The sequence below is a fragment of the Monodon monoceros genome, unplaced genomic scaffold (genome assembly GCF_005190385.1).
Source record: "Monodon monoceros isolate NGI ecotype Baffin Bay Population unplaced genomic scaffold, NGI_Narwhal_1 Super_Scaffold_3, whole genome shotgun sequence".
In the NCBI taxonomy this organism is placed as follows: Eukaryota; Metazoa; Chordata; class Mammalia; order Artiodactyla; family Monodontidae; genus Monodon; species Monodon monoceros.
In genome coordinates, this window is record NW_021703780.1 from 28,511,691 (window position 1) to 28,518,363 (window position 6,673).

Below are 6,673 nucleotides of genomic sequence, written 5' to 3' on the forward strand. Positions count from 1 at the left end.
AAGTCTCCGTGTCCAGCCGCAGGGACCGGACGAGCAACAGCTGCATTAACCCCGCACAAGACAGGAAATTCTCTTGTTCATCCACTGTCTCATGCACCTCCACCGCCCTCTCATTTCTGCCTTATCCACTCAACCCATTACAGTCCAGGGGCTCTTGATTCTTACCATGAAGACCCCTGAGCCAGCTGCTTCTCACAGCAGTGCTTGCCTGGTCTCCTGGCTCCAGGTGGACCAGACTGCTGATTTCTGGGACTGTCCTGCTCCCAGCCCACACCCTCCGTTGCAGGCTCCTCCTTGGTGGCTGCCCAGCTACCTCAGCTCTCAATACCAGGAGAAGGCTCAAAAGAGATGGTGTCGTAAACAGCTCTTTGCAGGAAACCGCCCTCAGCAGGAAGCCCCTTCACATGTCGCTTTAGCAAAGCTGCATCGTAACTAACTTTGAAACTAGGCACCCCTATGCTCTACCCATCTCCCGCCCAAGCGCACCTTTCAAATCTTTTAGTCACACAATACCTTGCCTAACTTGTCAGTTCTTTCCGTAGATCAAAGCAGTAGAAATGAAGAATAAGTAATTAGCAGATGACCAGATCTCTTCCCTAGCTTCCCCTTCAGTAGTCTCCCGAACAAACTGTGTGACCAACCTGTGTGAACAAGATAACATCCGGAGGCAGATCACGGGGAGTCGAAGAGCCTGTACACAAGCCTGCACACAGTAGGGCACGTCGATGACATGTTTGACCCCCATCTCAATGATTAACCGAGACTACTTCCCTGTTTCCCTTTAAAAGTTTTCACGGACCAACAGAATCTTCAGAGGTAGTCTTAGGGGGACACTGAATCCACAGCCTCCCCAGATTGCCAGAATTCTGATTAAAGGCACCTTTACTTTCTATCAACATTTCTGAGTATTGATTTGGTAAGCAGCAAGCAGTGGGACTTGAGTTGACAACAAAGGGTAGGGTCTTTTCTCATCTTGGGCATCTTCCCTATCTTAGGACTAGTATCATCTTTAAAGAGTTCTTGGTTTCATCCTCACCCTGAGCTAAGGGCTTTGTTTCAAGCTCAACTGCAGAATTAGGTTCTCTTTTGGATGGACGCCCTGCCAATTCCCCAACGGCAGCGAGTTCCTGCAAAACCCGAGCTTGGAGGTATTTGTGCGGTGTTCAGGTCTGGTCCTGTATTTAGAGAAGGGTGCCAGGTTCTCCACTCTCCGGGAGTGTTGAGAGTGACTTGCTACTTTCATGCTATTATTCTTCACTTCCTATGCTTTAAAACTTTTGATCAGTTTGGGCTCATCCATGGCTGTGCTTCCTACATGGATGGAATGTCAAAATGTGTCGCTTCAGATATAATTCGGGGCAGTTTGGATAAATCCCACATGTTGGCTGCTGTCGAATTTGGCTCATTTTTCAAATGGATCAGATGCTTTTCTTTTCCTCTAACAAAATTAGATTTTGTTCACTTGGGTGCGTGTGTAAGTGGATGTAAGTAAGAAAATACTTACAAAAGTGTAAGTCTTGGTATCAAGGGAAATTTCCTTCTCTCTAAATAAGTTAGCTTTGAGTAGTAAATCCCCACTAAAACACCCCTGTAGGCGAGGAATGTGTTGACTCACCCACCAGCCTTATGTTCCCTTCCCCTGGTTTTGTGAGAAGGAGAATCTAGCCAGCTTTGAAAAAATACCCAAGCTCTTGTTCTGAAGAATACACTGTAGGCAGCAAGGATTTAGACCACACGCTACACATCATACATAGACATTAACAGGTTAAAAATCCTAAATAAGCCTTCAAAATGGAATCTTCTCTGCTCTAACTACACTCTCCAGCTAGTAACCTGAGGGCCAGGTAACTATTTGAGAATTTCTATAACTAGTTTGAAACCTCAAAGAGAATTTCTGATTCTGCCTCTATTTCCATAAAGATCCATAGTGGGAAATTATAATGTTCTCACCTCAGTGAAGGGCTGATCATCTTGATCCTTCCGCTCGAACTAAATAGACAAGGCACTCCTGCCCCCTTCTCCTTCCAGAAGGGCTCCCACTGGAATGGAGCAAACCTCTACTCTCTTGGTCTAATGCACTGCCTCCAAATGTGGCTTAAACAGGTAAGCATCTTCCCGAGGTGGCAATTCCTAACACTAGCTGTGTTGATCATAGCAGCTTTCATTTATGGTATAATTTCAGTGGACCAGAACTGTCCTAAGAACCTTACAAACTTAAATCACTCACAACAAATCCTAATGAGGTAAGACTGTCCCTAGTTCACAGCTAGAACAAATCAGGACATTGAGCGACCGAGTCATTTGCCCAGGCCTATGCAGCTGGTAAATGACAGAACCTGAGTTTGAGATCAGCTCTGGGTGAATGAGCAACCGTACTCAGTACTTCTAAACGATGCTGTCTCTCTGATGCTCTAATCTTTGTTTGGGAGAAAATGCATAATTTCCCCAAACCGCCTAGCTGGCCCAATTTTATTGTAACCTGGGGAAAGAAACAGATTTGTGAACTTTGCCTTTGCTCAAACCAAGCGTTCAAATATCCAGAGATTACGGCAGATCGTTGCCCCAGGCAAGGAATGAATTCAGCTCGAAAAGACTTGTCAGAAACCCCGTGGTTCTCTCCTCATCTGGGGCACAGAAGCACCTCTGCAAATCTGTTTCCAGGATCTGTCTTGACATTTTGCATTTTCTCACCGTATGCCATCAAAGTAAACCCTACTGGTGTCTGTAGATCCCCATCTAAAAATTTTTACTATTAAAACCATTTATAATGTAGATAGAGGTCAAGACTTTGCCAAAACCCCCAAATTCTTAAAGAACTGAAAGCACATCCTCCCCTTTTTTGCATCTCCCAAAACATTCAGGACAGTGTAGACTACAGGCCCTTTAATAAAAGCTTCCTGAATTCAAAACTGAATGAGAGAATGCAGTATTTGCCTATGTAGATTTGGTCAATGTTAAAACCAAATTAAAACCAAACCAACAATAATGCACATATACAGTTTGAATGACTTTTGCTCTCAAATATGTTTCATGTAATGTATATAATGTCTGTCTATTCTAGAGCCTGTGATACATGTGAGGGATATATATATATATATATATATATATATATATATAATTTATTTCATCATCAAATGATAAAACTGGGAAGATCCCTACATACAATTATACACAATGCTACTGCACACTTAATAGACTACAGTAGAGTGTAAACATAACTTTTACGTGCACGGGGAAATTACAAAATTCGTGTGACCTGCTTTATTGCAATATTCCATTGATTTTGGTGGTCTGGAACCGAGCCTGCAATATCTCCAAGGTCTGCTTGTATATCTTCACTCTATAAAATGTCCTCTGACATTTCGGAAGTCTTTAAGACATTTTGTTATGCAGGCATCAGTGACTCCTTCAGTATCCTACTCTCAGTCTCCTCCGCTCTTCCTGTTTCTCCCTCATTTTCACTAACTTAGTGGAGAAGCATTCCCATTGGTGGATTTGGGGTTCATATTTCTAAAGCTCATTAGAGGTGGTATTGAGTTTTTCAAGGGAAAACTAAATGAGAAAAATTTTTTAGTTACCACTTCAGTTCTAAATAAGCATCATGCTTGATTCTTGAGACAACTATATTTCTAAGAGTCAAATAATAGGATTTTACTGCATAATATACTCCTGTTGCCTCACTCTACTTGGAAAAAATCAAAATGTATTTGGAATTTACTATGATTCTTGAAATCCAAACTTTCAAGTTAATAGGGCATTTCTTTTCTTAATTCCCATTTCACAAATTCATTTATTCATTCACTCATTAATGAGACAGGTCATATTTAAATGGAGGTACATAGAAGCAAGTGAATAAGTGAACTTAAGGAATAAATCAGATATCTAGGATGTTACATTCTTGGTTTAATATGCTAGCCCATATTTCCAAATCTTTCCCAAATCTTAACCTGATAGCTACCCTTTTGTTTTGTTTTGTTTTGTTTGCGGTACGCGGGCCTCTCACCGTTGTGGCCTCTCCCGTTGCAGAGCACAGGCTCCGGACGGGCAGGCTCAGCGGCCATGGCTCACGGGCCGGGCCCAGCCGCTCTGCGGCATGTGGGATCCTCCCGGACCGGGGCACGAACCCGTGTCCCCTGCATCGGCAGGCGGACTCTCAACCACTGCGCCACCAGGGAAGCCCTAGCTACCCTTTTGATGACTGATTTCAACCATTCAGTTTCCTAGTGCCCATCCCACATCAGGCACTGGACCAGTCACCAGAACCTAGAGGAGAATAGACATAGTGCCTGCTCATGATTTCGAAGTCTGTCTTACACACAACCACATCAGCAAACAAAAGGAAATGTCTTTCTTTAAGCTAAAGTAAACTTACATTAGTAGAGGTGTCTGGAGACTACACAGGGCTTTTTCAAATCATTGGAAGACGCTGGGGGTGGGGCAATTACCCACCGACAGCCCGGTGTATACAAGCTCACCCTCAAAGAATCATTCTTTTCTTCCTCCATTCTATCCCAAGGACCAGCTCTGTCCTTCCCTATCGATACTGGGAACATTTCTGGAGCCTCCCAGATCCCAGAGTACCACAAAAAAAAAAAAATGTAAAACTACAACATGGAGGATCACTTTTTAAATCGTATTTTCAAATTGGAAGCAGAAGAGAATTTTCAGAACTTCCCTCAAGGCTCCTAGAATTAAACGCTTCCTCCCCTCGCCCCACACCCCCATCACCCTACTAATCTTTTCTTGTTCCTGCTTTTCAAAGCTGTGTTAAAGTCCACGTTCCAGTTAACCAGTTAGTAAATGACAGGGTATGGTCTACCTTCAGGGACTTCCTATGTCAGTGTTAAATTCTACCTTCTAGACAAACCGACACTCATCTGAATGCTCTTTTCTACTTATTCCCTCTAACGTTTATTTCCATAATCATTCCCTCAAAAACAAAACAAACAAAAACTCCTTCACTTCATTTTCTTCAGGTTGAGACCAACAATTTCCTCCTTAACATGCTTTTCCTACCTGCTAACTCCCAAACTCTATAATCCCCATATCAACCGGTATGAAATGTAGATTATTTTTAACCACTATTTTAAGTAGCTTGGCCCGTGTTGTGACACTGTGTTCAACGCATCTCAAATATAGTTCATTATCTGCCCTCCATCCCACTCCCACGTGCATCTTTCCCTTCTGTAGAAACCATCATCCTCCCAGTTTCCTAAAGCAGACGCCTGTGGGTCATCCTGACTCCTCCATTCTCCAGGCAATCAATTGCCAAGATCCCCTACTTCTTAAAAGATTTTAAATTTAAATATTCTCATCTTAATTTCTGTTACCATTCCTTAATCCAGGCCCCCATTAACAGTTGTAATTTCTTTATAAAGCTGCCTAACTTGTCTCCAAATCTCTAATCTTGAACCCCATCCCCACCCAGGACAATCCACCCTCCATATGGCCATCAGGCGGGTCTTTCTAAAAATCATAAGCTTGGACTTCCCTGGTGGCGCAGTGGTTAAGAACCCGCCTGCCAATGCAGGGGACACGGGTTCCAACCCTGGTGCAGGAAGATCCCACATGCTGCGGAGCAACTAAGCCCGTGCGCCACATCTCCTGAGCCTGTGCTCTAGAGCCCGTGAGCCACAACTACTGGAGACCTTGCGCCTGGAGCCCGTGCTCTGCAACAAGAGAAGCCACTGCAATGAGAAGCCCACGCACACAACGAAGAGTAGCCCCGGCTCACCGCAACTAGAGAAAGCCCGTGCGCAGCAAGGAAGACCCAACACAGCAAAAAAATAAAAGTAAATAAATAAATTTATATTAAAAAATAAAAATCATAAACTTCATTTCTTCCTTCCCCTGCCTGAATTCCTGCAAGGTCTCTGCATTACCTTGCAGGTAAAATTCACAGAACAGCATAAACAACAAAGGCCTTGCTGACTACAACTTCCAGGCCCACTTCTGACAACCAGCACCCACCTTAATCATAATTAGAGCAATTGCTAACATGTAAGGGATGCTCCCTCTGTTTCAGGCATGGTGCTAAGTGAATTATATGGATATTTTCTCTTCTAAGCCTCACAATGACCCTGTGAGCAAACTCCTGTTACTATCCCCATTCTACAGGCTCTCCGAAGGGCCCAGAGCTGGGGTGCAGACACAGACTTTCTCCTCTAAACCTGTGTCGCTCTCCACCTGTGGCAGCACACTTTTTCACACCTCTATATTTTCTGCCTAAAAGTCCCTGGCCTCTCTATTTTCAGGACAATCCTGCTTCTTTTCTCAAGCGGTCCCAAGCCCCAAGTAGAGTTGTCACTCCTTTTGCTTTCATCATAGCATGTGTTTTATACACACATCTATTTAGTATTTTTCTTAAACCACTGACACACCCCAACCCATTCCTGGTCCCCCACCCCAACTCTGGAGGAAACTGAAAGACCAAGAAACTGCAGGTGTCCTGTACTGAAGGCTGAACCCTGGAGGAGGGTCCATTCTCTATCCATCCTTGAGCGAAAGGAGTGGGGAGGGGTGGAGAGAGTACCAACAGCCCCTCCCTTCCCTTCCTCACTTCTCTCACCAGCCGTTGTCAGAAAAGCAGGATCAGAATCGGTGCATTATGTTCCTAGCAGAAGGGGGAGGTAGATGGGAGCTGGGAGCAGGGGTAACACGTGGTTGGCCTTAA